The sequence below is a fragment of the Aethalodelphis obliquidens genome, unplaced genomic scaffold (genome assembly GCF_003676395.1).
Source record: "Aethalodelphis obliquidens isolate GAN/ISIS:26980383/991018 unplaced genomic scaffold, ASM367639v1 scaffold1, whole genome shotgun sequence".
Taxonomy (NCBI): Eukaryota; Metazoa; Chordata; class Mammalia; order Artiodactyla; family Delphinidae; genus Aethalodelphis; species Aethalodelphis obliquidens.
In genome coordinates, this window is record NW_020837945.1 from 19,416,862 (window position 1) to 19,432,032 (window position 15,171).

Below are 15,171 nucleotides of genomic sequence, written 5' to 3' on the forward strand. Positions count from 1 at the left end.
GTGCCCAGGAGCCCCACAGGGTCCTGCTCTGTATCAAGGAGATATCTCCAAACTCAGTACAATGTTTCAGGGTATAGCTCTTTTTGGATTCTGCAGTGTCCATGGAAAATAAATCAGTCAATCTAAGGAAGAAATGGAAAAGTTATTCAAGCCGAATTTGAGGATTATACCCTGAGAGGAATATCTCAGAAAACTCTGAGGACTGTTCTGCCTGTTAGAAGTCAAAGCACAGTTATATAAGTTCTTTGAGATGGAGGGTTTTACATCAAATGATGTATTATTGACAATTTGCCTAATCCAGATCTAAGCGCCATATGAACCCTTACAAGATCAAGAAGGAAAATTATCTTTTAAGGAGTTGTCTTGTTGGTGCTGGGAGAATGTTGCTCTTTATGGTTGAGGTTTGGTCAATGTATAATGCAGATACACAATGCACAGTGTGAGGAGAGAGGAAGCCAAAGGGCAGAGACAATATTTTGTTTAAATTTTTCTTGTCTTACCATAAAATATGAATTTTATTTCACAGCAGGAAATGTTTCTCTAACATTGTCAAGGTATTTTGCTTATCTGTTGTTTGCTTTAATAAGATGTTTATTCCATCTTTATTGAATGAAGGATTTCATTCATCTAAACATGGAACAAAAGAAGTCATCTCATAATATGTATTTTTGGGAAAAAACTTTAAAAGTCAGCTGAAGGAAAAAACTACTAAACCCTTGGATATTTCTTATAGAACTCTTCCTCTATTTTAATTTTCTGAATCTTTGAACTCACCGTTTAAGTCATAAGTACACAGAGAAACAGAACAGCTAAATGGAAGGCCAAAAGATTAGGGTAGAGTGAACATCCAAGGACAGTTAATTTCATTCAAGTCAGACTTCAATTTGCCCTCAGAATCTTTTCATTGAACTGTAATTTAGGTAACAGTGACACAGAAAGTTAACTTTCAGGTAGTTAGAGGCAAGGTGGGTCTGGCCACAATAAAGGCTGTGACCTTGACTGTCAAGGCTGCTGGGGGAGGACGATACTGAGTTTGTGAAAAAACTAACTCTGGAGTGAGTCCTTAACAGGGGTAGTCCCTTGTCTAATTCCAGCCACCAACAAGGCAATGATGAATTTGAACTTGTTTTTTGCAGACACTTTTATGTGAGGAAATCCTGTTGTGTGGGTCAACACAACATTGGGAAGTTCTAGAAAAGGGAATTCATTGCTGTAACTCATTGCTGTAATTCCATGTGCCCTGTGCATTCAACGTGGAAGCAGAGCTATTGGTTCAACATGAAAAAGGTCATTTTGAGCTCCCCAGGGGAAGTGACTGAAAGAGACAGTAAGGGTGTTCTGGCCTAGCCAAGCTGGCTGCAGTGCAGGGCTAGGAGTTTAGTCTCAGCAGAGAATCACACAGGAATAAGACAGAATTCTAAGCAGATGGCATGTAGAAATGAAGTTGTGTGGACTTTACCCACAAAATGAAGATTCAAATTTACTGAACTTGGGAGGTTTCCTTGGTGCTTGGAAACAAAGAACATCAAATCTATGGCAGAAGAATTAATTTTAAGATTTACTCACAACCTTGGTTGTTTGAGCTGGGTGGTCTGACTAAGAGAATCATTACTGAGATTTGTGTGCCAAGATAACCAAACTGTGGCAAGACAAGGGGAGCACGAGTATTGTCACGTGCCAGGTCTCAGGAAAGTTCCTGGGATGGGCCATTAAGTGAAGGTCCTTGGCTTTGCACAGGAAAGAATTCAAGAGCCAGCCACAGTAAAGTGAAAGCTAGTTAATTTAGAGATATACACATTCAATAGGCAGAATGAGGTCTGTCTTGTTTCAGAAGGCAAGAGTGCCCCTTGGATATGGGGTGGTTAGTTTTTAAGGGTTGGGTAATTTCATATGCTAACAAGTGGGAGGAATATTCTAACTCTTTGGAGGAAGAGGTGGGGATTTCCAGTAATTGGGCCACCGCCCACTTTTTGGCCTTTTATGGTCATCCTTGAAACTGTCATGGAGCCCATCATGGTGCTGGTGGGTGTGTCATTTAGTATGCTAATGCATTACAATGAGCATATAATAAGGCTCAAGGTCTACTGGAAGTCAAATCTTCTGCCATCTTGGGCCTAGTTGGTTCTAGCCAGTTTTTGTTGTATCCTCAACAGCTGTGTCGTTCTTTTAATGGTTGTGCCCTGCCCCCTTCCTTCCTGTCTCAAACTATTGCATGGTGTCCTTCCCAAGTGATCAGGAGTTGATTGAGCTGAAAGGGATGTTAATTACAAACATGAAGCTGAAAAGAAAATAATAGATTCAGGACTTGGAAATAAATCCAAGGATTTTAATGCTTATCATAACATCAGAAGTGAAATCAGAAGGCAGTGAAGACCCAAGTGGAGGGGACTTGAAGCCTGAACTGTCTTCTCCTAGGAAGGGGTTTCCTGCTGCATCAATTTTCATAAATTCTTACTTGTTTGCATGCTCATTTGCTTACTTGATGTCATCAGATTGCATTTAATTATTCTTTCAAGAAATATTTATTACTACATTCTTTTTTTATTATTATGGTCTTTTTGCAGTCATAGTACTGCTGAATTATGTGGAAAATAAAAATGATGAGAAAGCATAGTCCTTACCCTCTTAATTGCCATTAACTTGGTTCATTGTGGAATAAACCTTATTTGATCCTACCTGTGCACCCAGATTCCTATTAGAAGCTAGACTGTGCACTAATGTGATTAAACAGTGTCAAAGTAGTTGGAGATTAGAAGGGAAGGGAAAAGAAACCACATGAAAATATAATGCAAGCCATTATCAGTCACAAAATTAGTTTTGGAAGTTTATAATTAAGTTAAACCAGATAAATTATTTTATGACCATCTTCTGGGCTTTATGGCAATGCAACATTTCAGTCACATGGAAAATACTAGAATGTAACTTTCAAGGATAAATCAAGGGATTAGTTCACTTACAGAGCAGCACAGAAATAATGACTCAGATTTCTTTGGGGATAGGGAAGTAATAACAACTTTGTCTATAAGGTAGAATTAAGCAAATGAGAAATTCCAGAGTAAAAGTATAAGCAGCTATTAACAAAATGATGTTCTATATCGACATACTATTTACACATTTTTCTCCTTAGATTTTCTTTTCTTTTAAAATTTCAAATTGTAAGGAACATTTCCTATACAGTCATGTGTGAATTTGATATAAACAATAAAATACACCAATGCCAATGATAAAAATTTCACTAGTTTTACATATCAATACCCATCTTATCCCCAGAGCTTATACCTCTGGGGTTATCCCTGTAAAACCAGAAAAAAGACTATAAACACCTCTTGCTGGAATGAAACAAGAAAGTCTCTCCATTGTTTGAAATGCTTTCCTTTTTCTCATGTCCATGATTTCTGTTAATTCTCTGCCCACATCACAGTCAGTCATGTCCATTGGGAATGATTAGCCTTGGTTACTCTCTTTCTTAGACAATCACATACATCCTATCTTATGCAAGGGGTTCCTGCTGAGATAAGATGTTTCTAGGCTGTGCTTGCACACACACACACACACACACACACACACACACTCTCTTACTTTGGTCAGTAAAAATTGTTACTTTTGGCAAAATTCAGACTTTGGTTCAGATCTTGTATGAACCTTTATCTTCATCTTATTCCCATCACAGGTGAGGTGATTCAGTGTAGAGGATGGTCATTTATACATATTCAGGTCTTCTCATGCTTATATGTAATCATAAATGCATTCAGCTATTTTCACATTTTCATATATGTTTTATGTACAATTTATTCACCCCTACTATTTATTATTGCACCCTACCCATGTTCTGTGAAGTAGATTGGTATTATTCCCATTTTTGTAAAATACATATGCAAATAAATTTTGACATTTCAAAGGGCAGAGCTAGCAAAGGAGCGGAAGTGAAAAGCCAAACTTCTGCCTTCTTCTTCTTCTTTTTTTTTTTTAACTTTCAAGTTCATTTTGTAGCTAATTAGGGAACTGCAGTTACCTTGTTTTCCAGAAAAACATATTTATCCAAACTGAGATAGCTTTGTTTCAATGGATTTTTTTTTTTCCTGCTGAGGTGCTATTCTAGTATTCAGTGTGTGAAAGTGAATTAAAAACCCTAGATGAATCTGTGCATCTCAGTGAATGTTTACAGCTTTCTTCTCTATAAGAAATACAGATTATTCTTTAATTAACGGGTAATTATAAACCAGACCTGAAAGCATTTCTTTCAAAAGATTTTATTCAAAAAATGGTTACTTCTTTAATAATAAGTGATGAGATTGGGCCAAGACAAGAAGTGTTCTAAAACTGATATTTTGGCAAATTAGATACCATAGATTTTCTTACAAGCACTTTAAAAATAAACACATCACTGTCTCTGTCATTATACACTGATTTACGTTCTTACTTTAAATTATAATTTTCTCTGTCATTTCCTGATATTTAAAATATAAGAAAATAATGTTAAAAAGCAGCTTATTGGGTAAAAAAAAAATTATGCAGCATTTGTAAATCTCCAAAGAAAATATTCTAAAAAGGTCATTCATTGCATATGTTCTTACATGTGGGATTTGGGGATTTAATTTTGTCTTTGCTTATATAAAAGCCAGAAAGATTACTGAATCATAGCTCATTCATTTCTTACTGATTTGTAAAACTTCTCTGCCTTTGTCTAATCTACGTGAGGTGACTCTGATTCCTTTTCTTACAGTTGTTGCCTAGATTTGGTGTCAAATTTACAATAGCTCCAGGGAATGAGTTGGATGGTTTTTCACTGAGCTTACACATATAGAAGTTCCATCAAGATTTTGCTAAAGCTATTTATAAATCAGCCTGTATATTTTGGTATAGAAATTACTAGCTGATGATCCCATATTCTTAAATGATCATGGAATTCAATTTTAATCTTTCATTGTGTAATTTTGCTAATATATATTCTTTTGAAAACAATTAGATAATTTCCTCCATTTTCAAATTTCTTTTTTTAATTCCTTGCTTCTTGTACCTTCGTTGTTGAACTGGCTCTTCTGCTTTTTGCCTAAATCATTGTTTTTTTTGTTTGTTTGTTTTTCATTCCTGCATAGGGTCATTGGATCAGACCCTACCTTCCCTCTGTCAAGGATCTTTTATCTGACCAAGAGCATGGAATTTTAAGCTCTTTTGTATTCAGTTCTTAAGTACAGTATTCACTTACATTTTTGCTTAACTGGAACATTTTCTTTTTTTCATCAGTGAGTTTTTTTTCAGAGTCTATCTCTGCTAACCCTCTCCTCCTCTTTTCCTGTTTCTTAATTTTTTTTTTTGCCTTTCAAACTACATCACTTTATTTTTTTGTTATTTTATTTCAATTTTGATGTATTAACCTTCTTTATTTTAGTATTCTTCAATTTATCTTTTACTAAAACCTTCTGGGTCTCTTTATGACAGATGCTTTAGGCTAGTGTGGTATTCTATGGCATTGTCTCTTTTTCATTAGGCATTTTTTAAGCTACTGCAATAGCTTTGCGTTCAGAGCAAATCTGAGACTCTGGAAGTTAAGAAGCAGCCAGACAGTGCTCAGATGAACTACAATTGCAGTACAGAAGACACTCTTGGAAAATGCAGAATACCCAGCCTGCCTGTCTTTTCACTTGCAGATCATTTTTTGTTGTTGTTGTTCCCCGCATTCCTCCATCTTTCCCTTGTTGATTTCACTCTAAAGAAATCTTAAACTAGATAGAAAATTTTTTAAAAAAATGACTCTCTCATCAGATTGTGTTCAGATGTCAGAAAAAAAACACAAGTTGTTCCTGGATTTGATTTTTGGCTATGACTTGAAGAAAAAAATGAACTTCGTCACATGTGAGTTTCCTGGATTCTACGTCCTTATCTCCTGTTTATCAGCTTATACTCAAACATTCTGGATGACTGTGCAGTGCCTTGTGTATGGTTGTTTTTAGCGGTTATCTGAATATTTAAAAACCACTTCCAGGGCTTCCCAGGTGGCGCAGTGGTTGAGAGTCCGCCTGCCAATGCAGGAGACACGGGTTCGCGCCCCGGTCCGGGAAGATCCCACATGCCGCGGAGTGGCTGGGCCTGTGAGCCATGGCCGCTGGGTCTGTGTGTCTGGAGCCTGTGCTCCGCCACGGGAGAGGCCACAGCGGTTAGAGGCCTGCGTACCGCAAAAAAAACAAAAAAAAACACTTCCAATTTTTCTCTCCTTTTCACTTGTTCCTATCCAAATAGAAGAGAGAGAGAGAGGAGGACCAGAAAGCCTTCATGATACATCTTTATTCCTTCAACAGTTCATCTGGGCACATGATTTACAGGCAGTGGAGCTGCATCAGTGAATCTGGTTTCCCATGGATCTTGGGGTCTCAGCTAAAGGATCCCTCCACAAGTGGCACCTGTATCTGCTTTGTGCTATCTTACTGCCTTTACGTTTCACCATCACTTCTCTTTTCCCTCTTTCTACCTCAGTCCCATTAGTGATGAGAAGACTTCAAGCAAATCAAGTCATTTACTCTTCAGGAAATGCTGAAGGCTCATTCTATATGCCTGAGCCTATGTGTGTGTAGGTATATATATATTTATTTATTTATTATTATTTACACATATATTCTTTTTCAGATTCCTTTCCATTATAGGTTGTTACAAGATGTTGATTATAGTTCCCTATGCTATACAGTAGGTCCTTGTTGTTTATCTGTTTAATATATAGTAATGTGTATCTGTTAATCCCAAACTCCTAGTTTATCCCTCCCCAACACTTTTTCCCTTTAGTAACCATAAGTTTGTTTTCTATGTCTGTGAGTTCATGTATAAGTGATATCATATGGTATTTGTCTTTCTCTGTCTGACTTATTTCACTCAGTACGATAATCTCTAGCTCCATCCATGTTGCTGCAAAGACATTATTTCATTTATGGCTGGGAAATCCGGAGAGGGCCAAGAGATTATAAGAAGTCTCAGATTCACTCAGTCTAAGTCAGTGAACCAGTTTATGATACATTAAGAGCCCAGTCACATGAAAATAGAAGGTTATGAATCTACCTCCTTTAGATAGAAAGTATAAAGTTTTAAAAATTGCTCTTTAGGCACAGATTATTAATGCTGTTATGACACTAAAGAGAATTAAATGCAAATTTGCAAAGCTCTGAAGAGCTTTATTAGGATAAGCAAAATTTTATTCAGCCAAATCAGTTGCTATTTTAATGAAACTCTGGATAAATAACTCTCAGTGGAAGCCACTACAGATGTTGCATTGTGTATTCTGGGCAATAAGCAATTGAACCTGGCAGGGTGGTGAGGGAGGAAAACCTGAAGGAGGAAGGGAAAGGTTAGAAAAATTGAGCTTTTATATCTTTAATCTGTATTTCAGAATGATTTACATCTCCCTTCATCTGAATCCCTTAATGCAGTTGTGTAATAAGTTTTTCCCTGCTTTCTGATACTAAGTTAGATTTTCTACATTTTATAAGTAAGAGTTGAATGACATTGACAATGTTTTGTAGATAAAGAAAAAAATAAAATCAAGGGAGAAAGGAAGAAAAGAATGAAGAGAAAAAGGAAGAATGGAAGGAAAGAAGGTAAGAAAGAAGGAAAGAAGGAGGGAAGGAAGGAAGATGGAGAGAGCAGGTTTTTTGCATGCTATGTGAGAAGATTGATAGGTGGGGCAAGAGTCCTAGGTTTTAGTCATGGCATCTGCTACTTACAAAGAATGTGCTCTTAGATGGTCCACTTAACACTTGGGATCTCAGTTTTCTCATCTTTAACACTAGAGTAAGATCATTCTTCATTGTGCATTTCCATCCCACACATAGTAGAAAGATAAGCGCCTTGGCAACAGCCTGCTAAATACCAGTAGCTCTTCCAAGCACTGAGACAACCAAAAACTTTACCACACATTTAAAAATGCCCTCTGGGTGCCATTTTAGAACCGCTGGACTCAAGCTGACTTCCAAGGGTTTTATCCAAATTTAAAAATACCACAATGTTAGTAGGTTATTTGTAGGGCACTGTGTAATTTATCGTCAAAATGGATATTTTTGACAGTGCAAGTCAGAGTTGTTAATAATTACACTTGGGGGCCAGGGGTAAAATCAAGAATTATAATTTACCTGGTCATGTCAGTAATTGGTTTTGATGATTCCTTTTTAAAGTAGTTTTATTGTAAAATTAAATATACCTAAAAATGGTACAAAAGAAATGTGTGAAATTCAAATAAGTATTACAAAGTGAAAAGCACTACACAGATCAAAAATTAAAATATTGGCATCACCCACATAATCTCTCCTCATGACTGTTCTCACATATTACTCTGGTCTCTCATGTTCCCCTAAGTAGCCATTATCCTGATTTTTACACTCTTACTTTCAATTAATATTTTTTATTACAAAAGTAATATACATTCCTTGAAAAACAACTTATGTTTGAATTGTATAAAGTAAAAAATTAAGGTCTCCCCCAATCCCCAGTTTCATTTCTCTGTGGAAACTATAGTTAAAAATTCTTTATGTATATTTCCCATGTGTGCACAAATACACACAAACACAAATTTTTTTTTCAAACTTGAGATCATACAGTACATATTACTCTGCAATTTGCTAAATTTATTAGAAGTGCATTTTCTGCTCCCACATATGCAAGCAATGATGGCTATGGTTACTATTAATAATTGTAAAGCCACTGTTTTTTTCCCATCTCATTATGTCTATGGGCATATGTGAATGTTAGAAGGGAGGGCATTGAATGAGTATAGGTTGAAGGTGAAGTGACTTCTGTGTTCTGAGTCCTTCTTCCTCTTTCTGTGGATCTTAAACTTTTCTTTAATTTCCTATTTTTCCTGAACTTGAGAGGGATCAAGGTGAAGTGCAAAGACTGAAAGATCTGGAATCAGACCTAGGTTCTAGCTCTGTCATTAACTGCATCTGTGATCTTAGATCTACTGTGTAAAATGAATATTATAATGCCTGTATGGAAAAAGAGGTTTTGAAGATAATTTTAAAAACGTAATAAATCCATTAGTCTTACAACTATCCTAATTTGACTCTTAACACAAATTTCATGTTTTCCTTAAACATTGATGAAGAGAGTGTAGGATGATATTTACTGAGTTATCCCATGATTTGTTATAAATTGCTTAGATTTTACATAAATCTTGATAAATGTTATGTAAGATAGACTCAAGATATTCTCAGGGTTATTTATAAGAAGTTAAATGAAACAAAACTTTCCTTTTTATGTTGTTCTTTCTAATCAGGGCCAATTCATTTGAAAGATTGCCTGATGTGGTTAATCTGTTTTTGCGGATGTATTTAGGATGAACTAATTTTATGTTGGGTCATTAACCAAAAAATGTTGGTGTAAGAGGGTGTTGCTAAGTCCAGAGGAACATCATTATTATTTTCAATGGTGTTTGTCATGGTAGTGATATAAGCCCCAAAGATGGAACGTGGGATTTGGTGTTGTCAAAATCAATTCAGAGTAATCAGATTATAGCTGATGTAATTTAGATGTTTGCAGGTGAGGGATTTCTGATAGCAAAATCTAATGTATGTAGCTCCCCAAATGGAAAGAGATGAACTTCGTCAAGGGAAAATTTTTCAGTGTGGTGATGCTGACAATGATTTTAGGTTATAAACATTTTTCAGGAAGTTTTGGGTTTAGAGATGACTGTGGATTTTTGAATCTGGCCTAAAATAAGAGTGGGAGATGGGAAAGGTGAATGACTTTCCTTCCATATGTTTTACTTTCATTCTGAATGTACTTTCCCATCACTTAACAATAGCTCTATCTTCCATTTTTTACTTGTTTCATGCATGACAGTCACTACATGCACTTTGTAGTTTCCCACTTGTACAGAAAAGGGAACTGAAGCCTAGAAGAGTAATTTATGCAAAGTTTTGCAGTCATGAGAAACTCATGCAGTCGTGAGACCATAGCTAAATCCTAGATATGACTCAAGAGTTGATGCTTTAAAAAAAAACAGTTGACACTTTTAACAAATATTCTATGATCTTGCGTTTTGTCTCAGCCACAAACAAATGAGTCTCTCTTCAGTGCTAGCTGGTGAGCTTCTTTGCAGTTTGTCATCTTAGTGACCCCATAGTACCAAGCTGGTGTCTAAATGTTTGCTGAATCCAGTTTGCCACAGCTTTACTAAGGACAGACTGAAGGCTTAAAATTCAGCTACTCAGCTTTTCAAAAATAAGCAACAACCTAAGTTTTTGAGTTATTTCAGAAGTCTTGTACTAATCGTCCTTTGGGGGCACTGGGATATAATTACTCTCCTCAGTGTGAATCTGTCCCTCGTTTATCCATCAGAACAGAGAGGTAGACTGTGGTCCTGATACTATTCCAGTGGGAATGTTTACTTAGGGGAAAGGTGAATGGTATTAAATTTTATTGGCATTGGAAATTCTTTTGCAAATATAATGCAGTTGACTGGTTAACTTTGCACAGAATACATCAAACTTAGTTAAAACTTGACATCTTTAAAAGTGGTTTGGGTGTTTATTTTATTATTTTCCTTTTCTGAGGGCATCTTAAAAGCATCCTGCAGTGATAATCAAATAGATTCAAGAACCAAAGTTTTTAAGTGAATGGCTATCTGACTGAATATATGTGTGCCTGTTTAAAGCAGATTCTAACTTCTTGTTTTGACAACAAGGAGTATTTTGTTTGACACAAATGGCACTCTTTTGTAGTCTATGTTCTCCTATATCATCCACTCAGTTCCTGTGGAATTAGTTTTTTCCTCAAAGTTTTCAGGGAACATTCTTTATGTTACTTCATTGGAACAATATGTTTCCAGATCACTTTTTTTCAACATTCAACATAGAGAAAAATATTGTAATGAATGTTAAATATCATTTAAGGCAGCTCCCTCCCATTTTCAAAATAGCTTTATCTGTGCATCTTTTCCCATTATACTTAGAGGGTCACAGAAGCTACTTCAAACATTCTCCCTTTTTACACTTCAGATCCTTCCCTTCCTGTCTCGTTCTCCTGGATGTGAGCATGTCTCACTTCTCTGAGAAAGTGCTCGTCAGTGTAAGAGAACCCCTCAGTTTCCTGGTACCAAACCTGAGACTTTTTTTTTTTTTACTGAATGAGATGGGAGAAGAAAAGTCAAGGAAAATGCCAGGGACAGTGGTAATGCCATTTACTGAGATGGAAAAAACTAAAAGTAAAAAAAAAAAATGTCTAAGTCAGGGAGGAGGAACTCAAGATTGTATCTACAATACAATCAGGTTTTTACCTTGGGCACACCAGGTGAATCCCTTCCCCTGTGCTCTGGATCTCTCCACCCATCACTCACCATATTTCAAGTAAAAAAATTAACCCTTCTCCTGCATAGTTAACCTCTTTGTCTGGTGACACCTTCCTTCATTTAAGCATTAATGCATGCTTAAATCCTTCCCATCTAAGGCATAAAAAAAATGACCAACAACACAAAAGTCAAATTGAGTTAATAAATCCATCCTTAGACCTGGCAGGTCTCTGTAGCTTCTGTTCGCATCACAACTCTTCAGTTCCCGTAAATCAGTCCTGTACTCCCACAAAGACTCCCCTCATATTCCTCTTAGTAGTTCTCCAAGACCAGCATGTTGGCAAATTTAGTTTTAAATGATGTTTAGGAGTCAGATATGATAAAACATGAGGTGGTTGTACTAAATTTAGGGGTCCCTTTTCTCCTCTTTCTCATTTGTTTTCTATTTCCTTAGAAATCTCTATTCTTCTACTTTTTAATCCCTAAATCAGTTAGTGGAGTTTCCCTCTATGGAATATTCTAGAAATTCTGCATTTTCAGTTGTCACAACTTTTGAAGTCTTGGGCTACTAGGTTTATTAAGAGGGGTGGGCTAGAGACATAACTTTAAATGTCCTGCCTGATATACATATAAGTGTGTGTGTGCAGGAACCCCAAAACCTAATTATAAATGTGTTCTCCTTAAATTCAAATCTGTTTTAAATAAAAACAAATTTTTTTGTTTGTTTGTTTTTGCAGTTTTCATATACCCTGACCTTTCCAGGAATAAAACTACTGTGGAACTTGAAGAAGAGTGTATACTACAGAATTCAGAAATTTACCCAAGCATTTCTCACCATTTTGGAAAACTATGTCCTCAGGGGCAGCTTCACTTGTGGGACTTTTTTTTTAATTAATTAATTTTTTAAAATTTATTTTTATTTATTTATTTTTGGCTGCGTTGGGTCTTTGTTGCTGCATGCAGGCTTTCTCTAGTTGTGGTGAGCGGGGGCTACTCTTTGTCACAGTGCACGGGCTTCTCATTGCGGTGGCTTCTCTTGTTGTGGAGCATAGACTCTAGGAACATGGCCTTCAGTAGTTGTGTCACACGGGCTCAGTAGTTGTGGCGCACAGGCTTAGTTGCTCCGCAGCATGTGGGATCTTCCTGGACCAGGGCTCGAACCCGTGTTGCCTGCATTGGCAGGTAGATTCTTAACCACTTCACCCCAGGGAAGCCCCACTTGTGGGATTTAAATCACTTACAGGCCCATACTGGCTAAAGTCTGCATTAATATTGAGTAGTTGGTGTGATCACCTTATCCTACGTGAGGGTAAACATATGAACCCTTCATTATAATTTTATTACATTATAAAGCACTTCCCTTTTAAATAAAAGAATGTAATTATGGTATTATATCATTTTTTTCAACTTATGTGAACAGGAAGGTTTTATTATCTATGTGTTTCATTTGTGGATGGTAAGTGGACACAACAAAATATTAGTTTAAAAAGTTTGCACTGGATCTAGTAGAGTCAAAGATCACTGGCTTAATATTTCATAATTGTTAGGCTTTTGATGAGGGCCAATTCTCTTTTCTCGTGGTTATTCAAGCCTTGAAAGTGTCCAATTACCATTTATTCATTGAAGGCTTGTGTACATCAATTTCTCTAGCACAGTCTTCTCTGCTGGGATTTGGACCTTTTATGCAGCTGCCGAGTGGCCACAGATATTCACATGTCTTTCAAGCCTTTACATGTCAACTAATAATTGTGCTGAACAGAATCATTTGCCAGAAATGGGCTCTTATTCCCCTCTTTGCAACCTCAGTGGGCAAGGGTCATGAAGGCTCGTGCCATTATCCAATTAAATGATGATTTTCTCATCCTCACTCTCCCCAGTCTGGACCAGACCATCATCACATCTCACTTGGATGGTTGCCACCTGAATTGTCACCTAACCTTCTGTCTCACTCCTCCCATTTTCCATTCCCTACTCTGCCAAGATGAAAATATGATCACATTACCCACCTGCTTATAATCCTTCACAGTCTTCCAAGTGTCCTGATTTAAGGTCCAAATTACTGTGTACAGTTCATCAGGCCAGGCACAACCTGGCCCCTGCCTACCCTTTCTGTCTCATCCCCAATCATCACACATTATACTCTGTCTAGGTTGATTCCTTTCAATTTCCTAATAGGATATTTTCTTTCTTACCTCTTTCTTTGTAGTATATTCCTGCACTGAATATACTAGCTCAATTTTATTCCAGGCTCATTCTTACTCATTCTTTAGGTATCAGCTTAATCAGTGCTTTTTCCTACACTTTTAGTTACTTATGAACTACCTTGGCAACTTATACTTTTCTATTTTAATGCTTTATTGCCTTCATAATTATTTGCCTTTGTCATTGGACCATGAGCTTTGTAAAGAAACTTCCTATAATTTTTAAGGTCAGTTTTTCTCCCAAATGTTAGCACAGTAGGCACTAAATACATGTTTGGACAATAAATGAATGCACAACAAATGATAAGATGTTTTAAAATATTTTTATCTCTTTGATACATATGTTATATACAGCCAAGGTGAAAGTTTAATCAAACAATAGTTATGTACAAAATAAGATATTTTATTTTCTCTTTCATTTAAGACATTCTACTCATGACCAGCTAATGGGTTGCAGCCTGTAGTTTCAAAAACATTGTTATGACTTCTCTGTTGATGTGAAAATTGTTCCTAATTAATGATATTTTTAGCAATTGCATTAATTAGGAGGAGGTCACATTCATTTAACTTCTTTTTCCCAAATGTTAAAATCCTGGTGGAGGTCTGTGATATTTTGTAACCTAAAGACAGTTGGATTTTTCAGTTTTTCATTATAACAAGAAATAATTTAAAAATAATTGTGCAAAAGGTGTATGAGTGTGGTTTTTATGCACAGTTCACATTTGTGTCAAATCTCAGAGCATCAAAATTCAGTTAATCTAATCAGCATGGTAGACTCACAATTTTGATCTGCCTCAATCTTAATATTATCTTCTTTTCACATCAGCAACCCAGTTCCTTGAATATATATTCTTAGGCCCCTTTAATTACCTGGAGATTACAATTTAAATCCCACAGACTTCTATTCTTCAAATTCTTTTTTTTTTGCAGTACGCGGGCCTCTCACTGTTGTGGCCTCTCCCGTTGCGGACCACAGGCTCCGGACGCGCAGGCTCAGCAGCCATGGTTCACGGGCCCAGCCGCTCCACGACATGTGGGATCTTCCTGGACCGGGGCACGAACCCGCATCCCCTGCATCGGCAGGTGGACTCTCAACCACTGCGCCACCAGGGAAGCCCTATTCTTCAAATTTTTATTACTACACCACTATCCTTTAGTCCCAGGCAAGAGTGCAGAAGGACCCTGCTCTACTCCTCCTCTGCTTACACCTTCCTGGTTGGGTTAAGAGTTCATGCACCCAGTATCATTGCCCTCCTGGAACCCCTGCCCTTCCTTCCCAGAGTGCTGAGTCACAAAATGCTAAAATTTTCTGCTCAAATGGTCTGAATCTTGCTTTGAGCACCTGCACAGTCCTCTTCCCCAGATAAATCCTCTTGAGAGTGACTCATATCAAGATGTTGCATTTGATAGGCTCAAGGTTTGGCCAAAAGGTAAGCTGTTTATAGGGAAGTTAATGGAGCTTGGAAATGTGTGATTATACATCTGCACTTAGGCCACATCATCATGGTATGGGCCAAAGCCAGGTGAGAAGAGAAGCTGGCAGACCCAGGGCTGTGGGCTTGTACTTCTAGTGCTGGTGGAACTATACACACCATTCTGGTGTGGACTCTAGCCCTTCCAGGTTGTGATAAACGTAAGTTGGTCAAGAGATGAGGACTAGATATATATTACTTAACACTTTGCCAGCTTTATATATAAGTTAAA